At 35.3% G+C, this 12,436-nt stretch overlaps 1 long non-coding RNA gene across 1 annotated transcript in view; it reads right to left on the bottom strand.

Annotated features, from left to right (window-relative positions):
- LOC121040879 (uncharacterized) overlaps positions 1-12,074 on the bottom strand; it is a 39,318-nt gene extending 27,244 nt beyond the window's left edge. The window contains exon 1 of the long non-coding RNA XR_005795488.1: positions 11,970-12,074. This is a non-coding gene — a long non-coding RNA (uncharacterized LOC121040879). The remainder of the gene's footprint in view (positions 1-11,969) is intronic.
- Positions 12,075-12,436: the final 362 nt, after the last annotated feature.

The raw sequence follows: 12,436 nt of genomic DNA, 5'->3' as shown, positions 1-12,436 counted from the left end.
GCATGATTTTAGGTTGTTTAAGGTTTTTTTTATGGCTCAGAATGTGATTTATCTTGAAAATTTTTCTGTGTTTACTTTCAAATAATATTTACTATGCTATTGTTAGGTGGATTAATATATTCATTTTAATGAGTAAATTTTTGAGAGTTTGTCCAAATCTGTTTACTTACTGGTATTTGTCCTATACTTTTATCAATTATTGGTGAAATGTGTTGAATTTTTCTACTACAATTGTAATTTTCTCTATTTCTTGTTTCATGCTCAGCAGGTCTTTCTTATTTTGTTTTGAATATTGTTATTAGTTGCATACATATTTAGAATCATAGTGACTTGACCACTTATCAATCATAAAATAAATCCTTTTTCATCTTTTTACCTTGCTTTATATTTTGAAATTATGCTTCGTAGGGGTGACTTAGAGGCTCAGACAGTTAAGCGTCTTGATTCTTGATTTCAGCTAGGTCGTGATCTCCAGTATTGACCCCACATCGGGCTTCATTGAGCATAGAGCCTGCTTAAAATTCTCTCTCTCTCTCTCTCTGTCTCTCTCTCTCTCTCTCTCTCTCTCTCTCCTCTGCCCCTCTCCCCTGCTCATGCCTCTCTCTCTAAAATAAAATAATAAAATAAAATGAAATGTAAAATAAAATAAAATGAAATGTTTTTTTATATACAACCTATAGTTGGTTGTCACTTTGTTTTAATACAATTTGGCAATTTCTGTCTTTAAATTGCTGCACTTGTATTGTTAGTTTTTCACATACTTATCCATATGGTTGTGAAGTCTTCCTCTTGGCCCCTCTGGCCAACTTATTAGACTTTTAAGTTTTAGCAAGTACCTTTACCCCATGTGATTGATTACCTAAACCTTTCATTGTATATCTACAGATCATACATTTTTTTCCTAGAAATAGTTGAAACCAAATCTTCTTATACAACCTCCTCTGGGGCGACCTCTCATGTGCACAGCCTCCAAGCACCACAGGTAATGTCTGTAGCTGGCACCACTGATTTTGCATGCAATCAAGAAGTGTTATAAAACACTGTGCTCCCCTTTTACTGACTAACAGCCCTAATGTTCCTTTAAAAAAATTGGGGCCAGGCAAAAAATTGAAAACAATAAAACCTTTGGGGCCAGGGAGAAACCTGAGAGTTGGTTTTTGAACAAGAGTCTGCTTTCTTCCCAGGTGGCTGGCCTCCTGAATAAACTCCTCTTTCTTTCCAATCACAACTTGTGTCTTGATTACTAGCTTTCAGAGCAACCAGCAGCCAGTCTAGCTTGGGGTTTTTTTTAGCAATGATTGGATTAAAATCTTCCATCTTGTTAGATGTTCTCTTTATTTCTTATCTATTTTTTCTTTTTGTTCCTTTCTTCCTTGTGTTTGTATTATATCTTTCTAATTCTATTTACTCCACTACTATCTTATTATTCATGCCTTTTTTTAAAAAAATGTATTGTATCTGGGGATTACAATATACAATTTACAATATACAATTTACAATATACAATTTAACTTAGTTAACCTTTTGGTATCAAAATAAACTCATCTCCATATGTATTACAATTCATTATGAGTAGGAGGTTTTCAATGAAAAGAAAGTTAGGTTTATAATACTAGATCATTGTTTAAAAATCCCTCAGGTGCCTCTCAATCTTGATTTTTCAAGATACTTTCTTTTTTCAACTATTTATCTAGAAAACTTAAACAGAAAAGTATGTCAAAAAGGGGGGAACATACACGTTTGGCAGAAAAGTAGCAAATTGACATGGAAAATTAGATTTTAATTATAAAGATTATAGCTGGGATAAAACATTGAAAAAAGAATGGAAAGTGTAGCATATTTGAATCAATAAATTGCTAACCAAATTCTTCAGTTTCATCCCTTTCATAAAAACTTAAAGACACATATATGCTCACATGAATATTCCTACTCTTTTTTTTTTTAATTACAGTTCCTTTGTTTCAATTTCCATTTGAATGCTGGTTTCTGTCATTAGGTATTACAGCTTCTTAGTTCCTATGAAGTTTATTTGTTCTGAGTTCTTCATCTAATACTACCCTTTTGTTTTTTAATTTTGCATGCTTAACAAGCGGTTAGTAAGAGTGGAGGATAAGTTAATCAAAGAATGTAGGAAAATTGATTCTTGTATATAGTATCCTTTTTAAACGAAGGGATGTTTTAAGAGAAAGGCATGCAAGAAAGAAAAGTAAGGTGATCTCTTAAAGTTTGTGCGTGTGGTTTCCGATATAAAGAGTGTGTATTATCCTTTGCTATTTTTGCTGCTGGGGGAAAACATGTTTATTGAAATCGACTGCATTTTAAGAAGCTTGTCATATTCTCTAAGAATAAATACCAAACTTCTCTGTCCACAGTTTAATTTAAATACAGAAAAAATGAAATCCCTTGAATCTGTTTCTATTGCACCATTGGTATGAAAAACGTGTGACTAACCAATTTTAAATAGACCTACTTCAAGGAGAAAAGAAAAACAAAGAGTAACATATTATTTTTTTAATGTATGTATTGACTTCAATAGCAGGAAAATAGATTTCATAGATTAAGAATCTAAACACATCCTTCATAACAAAGGGATTTTCAAAAAGGATATTTGAACGGAACCTGAAATGTTATCAATTTAAACAAATCCAATCCAAAGCATCATTTTAGAGCTTAAAGAGCTAAACATGCTTCAGAATTGGTCCTTAACAAAACAGCAGAGACAAAGTTGTCTTTTCCCTACCTCTTTCTTTTTCAGCTTGTCTTTTTCCTTTTTTTAAGTTTATTGATTAATTTTGAGAGAGACAGAGACAGCAGAGAAGTAGGAAAGGAACAGAAAAAGAGGGGTAGAGAGAGAAGAATCCCAAGCAGACTCCGCACAGCCAGCACAGAACCCAGTGCGGTGCTCAAACCCACAAAGCTGTGAGATCATGACCTACGCCAAATACCAAGAGTTGGCCATGTAACCGACTGAGCCACCTAGGCATTCCTTCCTTTTCCTTTTTCTCCCCATCTCAAAAAACCCTCCTGCAATGTGTCCATTCTGGAAACAAAACTGCTTCTTTCAAGCACTATCTTGGGCACTATATCCCTACTGTATACATGAATCCAGTTTTTCCTAAACGTGGACTAAAGATTTCCATTCCTGAAAAGCTAATTCCACATCAATAATCCTTGAAGAATTAAAAAGAATTCAATCAGATACAACCTCTACATCAGCAAAATATTTCAAGGTGGAAGGGAGCACTGGCGCTGGGTTTGTGCTCACTTAATAACATTATTAATGATGTGGATGAATGAACAAATATTATGAAAAGGAAATTCATAGGTATTAAATATGTAGAGTATGCAGAAACAAATAGGCTGGAAGGTGATGTCTGCAAAATGACCTAGAGAGGTTAAAAAAAGTTAATAACTGCCCAATATTCTTCTAGTTTTCAATAAACTACATCACTTAACTGGTAAAAAATAGTCAAGAAATATGCAGCACTGATAGCTAAGCCAAAAGGTGAAGAGGAGAAATTATATAATGCTGCATTTTTGTATAGTACAGTATCTTATGAACATTTCTAAAGTTTTAATTCACGCATGAAACAAACCAAACCAAAAACAGTAGTTCAATTGTTCTTCACTGAGAAGATAAATTATTTATGTGGAAGCATATTCAAACTCACATAAATAACATGGGTAATCTCTTTATTGGGAAGTTATTCATAGCATTTAAGTAACTTGGGATCTTAGGAACTCATTAATTTTCATCAATAATTGATAATCAAGATTCAGTATATAAAAAATCATGATCTAATATTGAAAGGTGAACCATTTTAACCTTCATATTGCTTTTCACCTTGGCTGTGGGTTGGAATTCATTCTCAGTCTCTATAGTTTATTTTGAACCATTTTCATGTGAAGGTCATACAAATATTTTATTATTCCTAATTTGGGGAAAGTTGTTAACTTATTACATCATTCATTGCTTAATTTCCTTTGGTGATCCAATGAAAATAATTTTTTCTCTATTCTTGCTATTTTAAAAATTCAGAGCGTATATACATATATATATATATATATATATATATGTACGCAGTCACATACTCAATATCTATGAAAGAACTTAACTTCGAAAATAAACAAATTAGAATCTTTTTAGGTCACATAATATAATATCTATGGCATTCCTACTTTTACCATGACTCAAGTTAATATCATTTCATTGTCATTCATTAGATTTCACACGTAAAAAGAAACATCATGTGCTGCATGATAAAATAGAAATGAAACCAAATACAGTGTTTTAGGAAATTACAAAAAAGTTTTATTTTACCTTAGGGGACATATAATAAAATCTCTCTCCCTTAGTATTTTGCTCACTATCTAGCAAAATTGAATGGAATCTACAAGCATTTTTAACAAGGTTACTTCCGAATTTTGCAGCATATCACAATCAGGTATTTACTCAGGCCACTGTTCACATTCTAGGCTTCTATAAATAAGGTGGAAAAAATTTCAAAATTATGACACTTTCCTGCCTAGACAAATTTTCATGCAAAATACTCAGTTTCCTCTTTCTTGATAACAGAATAGTAAAGAATTCACCTTGTAGATTCAATTTTTGTTAGCATTTCTACTTCTACTATAATTAGGTTTTGAGTAATTCCTAGGTATAACCTTTATGTTTAATAATTTAATTTAAATGCACTGATAAAGCAAATAAAAGTACTAACAAAGTAACTCTCTGTTATCCGCTTATATAAAAGTCCTATAAATTCAAGATTTCCTTGATTTCCGCCATGGTAGCACATCAGTACATTTTTTGTGAGTAAACCTTTCTCTTCCTCTACATTAAAAATAGCAATTTTTACTTCCCCATTTAATAGTCTGTGAACTATTTCAGTTTTTTTTTTTTTATGCACAGATGATGAATAGAAGCAATGTGTAGTGTTTCGGTTCCATCTATTTTCAAATCTATTAAAATTCCATCAATCTGGGATCTAACAGTTCTCAGACCCGTGATTAATTTTGAAGGAAACAACAACCAACTCCTATGTGATTATTTAGAGCCCACATTTTCTTACCCCTTCTTCAGTTTTAATGGAGCTACCAATGGTTTTGGCAAAGTTTGTGGTTCACTATTCCTTTAATTCAACATATTTCTTGAAATGGTAAGATATCATGTTATGTAGGGTATAGTCTCTTGTGCCCCTGTTTAGAAGTGAATTCTGACACAAGCAACTCTCAAAGATGCCCTAAGCGCTCCTCTGACCTCAGGATACAAGCAGCGAGTTGCAAGGGCCTACTAACTTTGAGAGTACTTCCTTAACCGAGTTTACATGATTTTGGTGTTAGAGAAATCAATACAAACAAAAGTCAACAGAGTAATACTTAAACTGTAGAGCTCTTACAAAAAAAAACAAAAAAACAAAAAACATATGTTCCATGCTTTTTCTCATTTCCAATGCTACCTGACATGACCAAGTCCTCTTGGACACTTCCTCCAGACAGGAGGCCTACCAAGTATACATCCTGAGTATAGAGGGGAGCTGTAGTATAATCAATGTTCTGGCACTTTCTCTTAACCTTTTCCAATGACGCACCCATAGTCGTGGTGAAGTTGTATCTGACCTTTTCTGAAACTTAAAAATGCCAATTGGTGAACAAAATTCTATTCAATGATCTCTCCTACAACTCTTATTCTTCTAATTCTAAATTCATAGCAAGCACTGTGAAACATCCTGGAATATTTCCCCTGCATTTTGTATCCGATTTCTATGTACCCTGTGTAAACGGAATGAAAAAGTTGAGGATGGTAAAAATAGTATTTATCATACAAGATGTGGAGTAGCAATTCAACATAATACAGTGGCTTTTATCTCTGCCTGACCACCATCTCACCAATCTCTAAGGCTCAGTTCAAAATCAGTTCTCTGAAGCGTTCGTTGGCCCTCAGCATCCTTTATTTCTGCCATAATTCTAGAACTATCCAGAATCATGTTTTTGTCAGCTTTGGTTTGCTTGTTTTCCTGTTGTCCTCCACAATAAATTTGGAACATGTGGTTGGTAAGGTTCATGTATTGTTTTTTTCTGTATATTCAAGACTACATCAGATTCTGATTAGATATTCGATATATTTCCATGAATGTGTAGTTAATCATATGCTACACAGCAGATTTTAAAGAGTTTAAGTCTCAATGCTTTTGAATTCTAGGGAAAGAAATTCAAAGAAAGAGAAAGACGTGAGTCATTTTAGGAGCTGGTGTACAAAGACTGAAATGTGAATTTTGAAATTTTGAGTATCAAGTCAAACGTGTATTTTTTTCAAAGCAATTAAACTGGGCTTTTAATGATATTGCTTAGACATTCCAGACAAAATGCGTAGCAATGGAACTAATTCTTATAAAATGACTTTGAAATCCCTAAACTCAAATATAATCTCATGGAGTCATTATTTGTGATAAAGAATTAATATGTTTTATACCTTCATTATAAAAAATAGTGGGAGAGGGAGGAGAAAAAAAGCTTTATTATGAGTTACAAAATTTAAAACCTAAATTGATCATTTTTATTATTTCAAGAAATTTTCCCCCAGAGCTATTTTAGCAGCAACATCAAAGTCGGGAACCTAGGTTCCTGTAAACAAAAGAGTTTACAGGAGTTTAATTGTATCGCACTATCCCTTTTTCCTCTGTCTCTTAATTTTCTCAGTAGTTTCTAAGGAGTGAAAACCATTCCCCATGGAGAGGAGAGTTCCATGGAGGTCTGATGATGGTAATGATCTTTGTGAAACAGAGGCAAGTACTGTCCGCCAAGCTGTTTCTAATGAGGTGTCTGGGGAAAATCGGGTGGCCTTCTGTTGCGTCTCCTGTACCTAGCTGGCGTTATCTTTGTTTGGGGGAGATGTTCTGTCTTCTGCATATAATCATGGGGCTGTTGGAAGTATCTCTTCTCTGGGCGTCCTGCTGTGGCACAGAGCACTTCTTTTTTTTTTAATTCCTTTTTCCTTTCTTCTTTCCTTTTTTGAAGATATTGATGCCTCTGTGGTCACATGGTCAGTGACAACAGTACAGCCTTCAAGTTTGGCCACTTATGTCAATCTCATCAATGTTTCCATTATACGTGCATTTTAAGCTCATTACTGCTACGGGTTTATTCTAATTTAAATACAAAATAAATAATCTTAGCAATGGCTAGAGGTTTTATACTCACAGATGACAGAAATATGCATCTGGACACACTTTGGGGCACATAGGACATTTGGGGATATAATTGATAACATGAACTGACGTGTTATTTTGCATATGCTATGCTGTCCACGTTAATATAGCCTGGGATATATTTATACGACTCATTGGTTTGAGATTACTAGTTAAGAAAGTAGAAATGACCCTGAGGTGGAAGCAAAGAGTGGCGTTATATGGTGGGAAATTAGTCTCTCGTCTCAATACCATCATTTTCTTCCTCAGATGAAGTGTCGTTTTTGTCATCAGTAAAATGTCAATTTTTCGCCATGCAGCTGAAGCCAATACTATAAATATCAAAGGACAAAATGATGGAGTATATATTTTTTAGCAGGATAGCCATGCAAGCCTGGACTTCTGACCTCTTGACTATTATAGTAAAGACAGATTAACAATTTTATTTAAGCTACCGTATTTATCGCAATGCACAAGTCTCTACCTTGCTCAGCTCCAAAGGGCACCATTTTCATATAATTCATTCCCAAAGGTAAATCCATAAGTATACTCCCTCTAACAAATGGCGTATAACATATGGAACGGAGAAGAAACACTTAGGAAGGATGGAGAAATGATCATCTAAATGTCTATGTTTATGCATTGCACTTTAGCTGTCCCAAGCAGCAACGAACTCATTATAATTATAGGTTCTTAATTTAGAGAAATGATTTTTAATAAAATCATGGAGTGATGTTACACAGTAGAGTCTATATTAGTAGAGTCTCTAAATAGTAGAGTTCACTGGGAAAGTGAACAGTAGCCACCAGAAAATATGGTAAACATGGTAACCAATGGTCAAGGGAAGATGACAAATAGAATGGGAAAAAATAAAATTAACGTTGACTCTTTCGAAATATAGAGATAAAATCATACGAGTAACCTTTAAAGCAAAAATACCACTAATGTGATATGAAATGACATATGTAGATATTTTACAGGTTCTATAGTTCCTGTTAAAGAATTGGAAATATTTCCTTCTACTTCTTTGTGTACAAGAACACATACTATGTTATAAAATAAATGCATATAGAGCGAAATTGGTCTGTGCAGACAGGAAACGTAGATGAAGAGAGAGATTGTAGAAAGCATTTTGTACTGGTCCCAAGGCCCGTTAGTATGTCTTTACATACTATATATATTTGTGTATATATAAAGGCCATGTGCCTGAAACACGTATAAGGATATGGGGCATTGTGATAGGCATAGTCAGGTATGTTAACAATGACAACAACAACAACAAAACGTGTCATGAGATCCCTTACGTAATATAAGGTCCACAAAGTCTCCTTGCAGTTCTGTGTTCCACAAAGTTGGATTTTGAAAAGCTGAGGCAGTCTGAGAGTTCTTCACCAAAATATTCTTCCCTTCTTCCTGTGTAAACAGCTTGCTAAAATTTCCACACAACTGAGTCCTAGTTAATATGCACCACTTCCAGGGCTGGACCATAAACCCCCTCCCTGATCCTCCTCTTCTTGCCACATTTGTCAGTTCAAAATGGAGAACTCCACAACCCTATGGGCGGCTCCAGCTGGAAGAAAGGAGTAGGCCACTTTTCTGAATTACTGGGTAGAGAAAGTCAACCACTGACAGGAATGTTTTCATTTGAATGTTGCCAGTGAGAAACAAATTTTAACAATTAATCTACTTTAACCTTGAGAATTGTCAAAACATTTAATGTCACCCACGCATTTCCAGGAGACTAATAAATAACTCTCCATTTTTCCCTCTTCAAATTCAGATTGAACTGAGATATAGGTATGGAAGTAAAACAGACAGTGGTAAAATGTTCCCTCATTTATGGATAAAGCTATTTCAAGGGGTGTGGTTTAGCATTCAGACTTGATCTCATGGGCTTCTAGAGACATAGGGGTAAGTGATCCTTACTCTAGTCCTGAAGTTCAATTTTAGTTCTGAGCACACATACACACTTCAAGGAGGATTACAGAGCCTACAGGGGCTGGGATCATTCATAAGGCCTGCTGTTATACCTAAACTCACTGACCCATGCTGTATCTGTTAGTCAAATTGCATCTGGTATAATTGTGATAAATGAAATGCACCAGCCTTAGATAAGCTAGTCCCTGACACATGCGTAGACAAGACTTAGAGAAGAATGGCTTAAGGTGTGAGTGTCAAGGCGCACTTTGTTGTCAAGGTGTGGAGCTTCCTGAGTTGTGAGGTGACCTTCACTTCTTCAGAAGTTATGATCAGCACTGGGGGCTCTGGGTACCCTGCCGTTTTAGGCATGTTCATTGGTTTGTCATGAATTTGAATGCACGCTCTTTCTTCTGTATTAATGTTTTTCTTATGTTTTTTAATGTTTATTTTTGAGAGAGAGAGACAGAGAAACACAGAGAGAGAGAGAGACAGAATGTGAGCAGGGGAGGGGCAGAGAGAGAAAGAGAGAGGGAGACACAGAATCTGAAACAGGCTCCAGGTTCTGAGCTGTCAGCCCAGAGCCCGAGGCAGGGGGCTTGAATTTGGAAATGGCGAGAACGTGACTTGAGCCAAAGATGGATGCTTAACCGACTGAGTCACCCAGGCACCCCTCTTTCTGTAAGTTTTAGTAGCTAGGTTGTATTTGATTTTCCCAGGTGATTTGCCCACTCATGTGCTTATGGAAGGCACTCTGGTCTTCCTATAAATTTGAATGTACTATTGACGTTAGTAAGAACAAAGGACACGCACAAGCAGAGATAGATTGCTGTGCCTTGCATGAAAAGCAAATGAAACTTAAAGTCCTTTTGCAAGTAAGCTTTTGTTCGGTTTGGTTTCTTAGAACTCCCTGAAATGCTATGATAATTACAGTGGTGTAGTGAGAGTTTCTACTGTTTGCTAAAGCTATCCATGCACAGTGATTTTGCAGAACACTGAAGTAAGTAATGCGGATACTGAGTAATAAAATGATAAAATTGCTACTGCTTTGTACAATGTTTGAATCCCTTTGTCCATTTCTTGGTAGACTGTTCTTAAATAATATGCTGCTACCATTCCCACAAACTGAATTTTTTTAGTTTAAATAGAAGGTGGTTGACATGAGTTGAAATATCTTTGCTACATTAATTGTTTATTTTTTTCCTTGTAATTGAAAGAGTAAAATTAACAGACACACACACGCACACACGCTTGCACACACATGCACACATACTCAGAGCTCTAAACAACGACAACAACAACAACAACAACAACAAACATACTGCCAGAGAAGTAGGAGGATTTGCTGTGGAATAAAAGCTGTAAATGGCACTGCATCCGAACTTTCTGCACAGCTCTGCAGATTTTTATGCATTATTCAATCCATTAAAAACCACCTTAGAACATAAAAGCAAACACAATAGAAACTAAATGAGATAGTCACAAAGAACATCAAAAATAGTAATTTAAGCTCCCATATGATAGCAAGCTTGTTCAGAGTCTAATTTTGGCTCTTTGGGTTCTCTTTAGAATCTAATTCATTTTACACATGCATATGTCTGTAGGGAGTGGGGGATGGAATTAATTCACCCAAACATTGGACGCCCACTCCTCTAATATTTCTTATGTTAACACACAAATCTGTTCTCTTCATTACTATTAGACCGCATTCAAATTACAACACAATTAGAGATCATTAACTCTCTCCTTTGTAATCAGCAATTTTCACAGGCCTCAAATAGACATGCACCTTTAATATATTCCTATTCATCTTACACTTTCATTTAGGAGAATGTCAAAACAACTTTTTTTTTTTTTACATTATTGCTATTTGTTTTAGTTTTTGCTCTTGCTCGCTGGCTGGTAGAAGATAATTATTTCTACTAAACGTCTCTTCCCTTCAATCATTCAAATAGCAATTCATTGCTATTTAAAATGAAAAGAAACGGAAGAAGAAAGAAAGAAAAACACCACTGTAAAAATCAGATACCTTGGTTCTACAACTTTTGTTTCATGCACAAAGAGGTTTATTTATGTATTCTAAAATATCATGCTGAGGAAGAAGACATCCTCACTTTTTATTATTTCGTCTGCATTTTAAAAGGAAATGTGTAGAGAACAGATTTTTCCTGAGGTATTATATTCATGAGCTTTAAAGAGGAAGAATATTCAGTATGCTAAACAATTGCTGTTTACAAAAACATGTTTTATTGATTAATTTACCTAAATTCAGTTAAAGTTTCTTTCAGCTTAATGTACTTGTAGATATAAAACTGTGTATTTATGTTTTGTGGTAATGTGTTTAATCTGGTGTTACAATTCTAGTGTCCAATAGGTTTTACTCAATTTCAATTTATTCGCTTTATGGTTTGCCAGAATGTACTTATGGAAGGCACTCTGAGTCATGAAAATGAAATTCTAAGCAGGTTAGCACATAACTATTTTTTAATTTATAAGCTTCTCGAGTTTTACGGGACTGTGTTCTCTCTCTCTCAGTCACCCAGCTATAAGAACCCAGAGGGCCCTCGTTGTGGTGCATGGAAAGGCAGTTAAGGGAAAGATGGCCCCTTTCTCTGTCTCTCACAGCGAACAGGCTCTGTCTGGCCTCTCGGTCACACAAATTCTCTCCTCTCTATTTTCCACAAGGCAGCCAGTGTACTGCTCCCCAAACACACACCCGGACATGTCAACCCCCTGCTTGGAGGAATGTAATCACTTTGAGTTGTCACGAGCAATTGGTTTGAACAGAATACAGATTCAAAAATAATCTGCTGAATATTGAAGGCCCCCAGGATAAAGTCCAAACTTTAATCTGTCTTCACTTACCAGTGTTCGGTGACCTTTTAGCTTCATTACTGATCATCGCCCACTATCACTAAGGTGACATGAGGCCTCCTCCACAATATTTAGGAAGAGATGAGATCATTGCTTCAGCATTTAAATATCTCAGCTCCGAAGGGACACATGTCACTTCTACTCATATGTCATTGCCCAGTACAAGTCACATGACTGCCCAACTACAAGGCAAATGGGGGATGGAAGTCTCAAATACCAGGAAACAGCAGTACTATGTGTTATAGTGGCTGAAACACAACAGGAATTTCATAAAAATATTTAAGGAATAATCGAGATTCATTTGACTGCAAGAAGTAGACACAAAAACAGTTTGGCAAACAAGAGGGATTAACTAGTGTTTGTTGTTGTTGTTGTTGTTGTTGTTGTTGTTTTTCAAAATCTTAAGAAAGGCAGGGGCATTGCTTGGCTTTGTTTTTCACAGAGACAGTGACTTCTCA

The sequence above is a fragment of the Herpailurus yagouaroundi genome, unplaced genomic scaffold, assembly GCF_014898765.1.
Source record: "Herpailurus yagouaroundi ecotype Mexico unplaced genomic scaffold, PumYag 29, whole genome shotgun sequence".
NCBI classification, from domain to species: domain Eukaryota; kingdom Metazoa; phylum Chordata; class Mammalia; order Carnivora; family Felidae; genus Herpailurus; species Herpailurus yagouaroundi.
The sequence above is the reverse complement of the archived record's forward strand: the minus strand, read 5'-3'. Positions and strand labels throughout refer to the sequence as shown.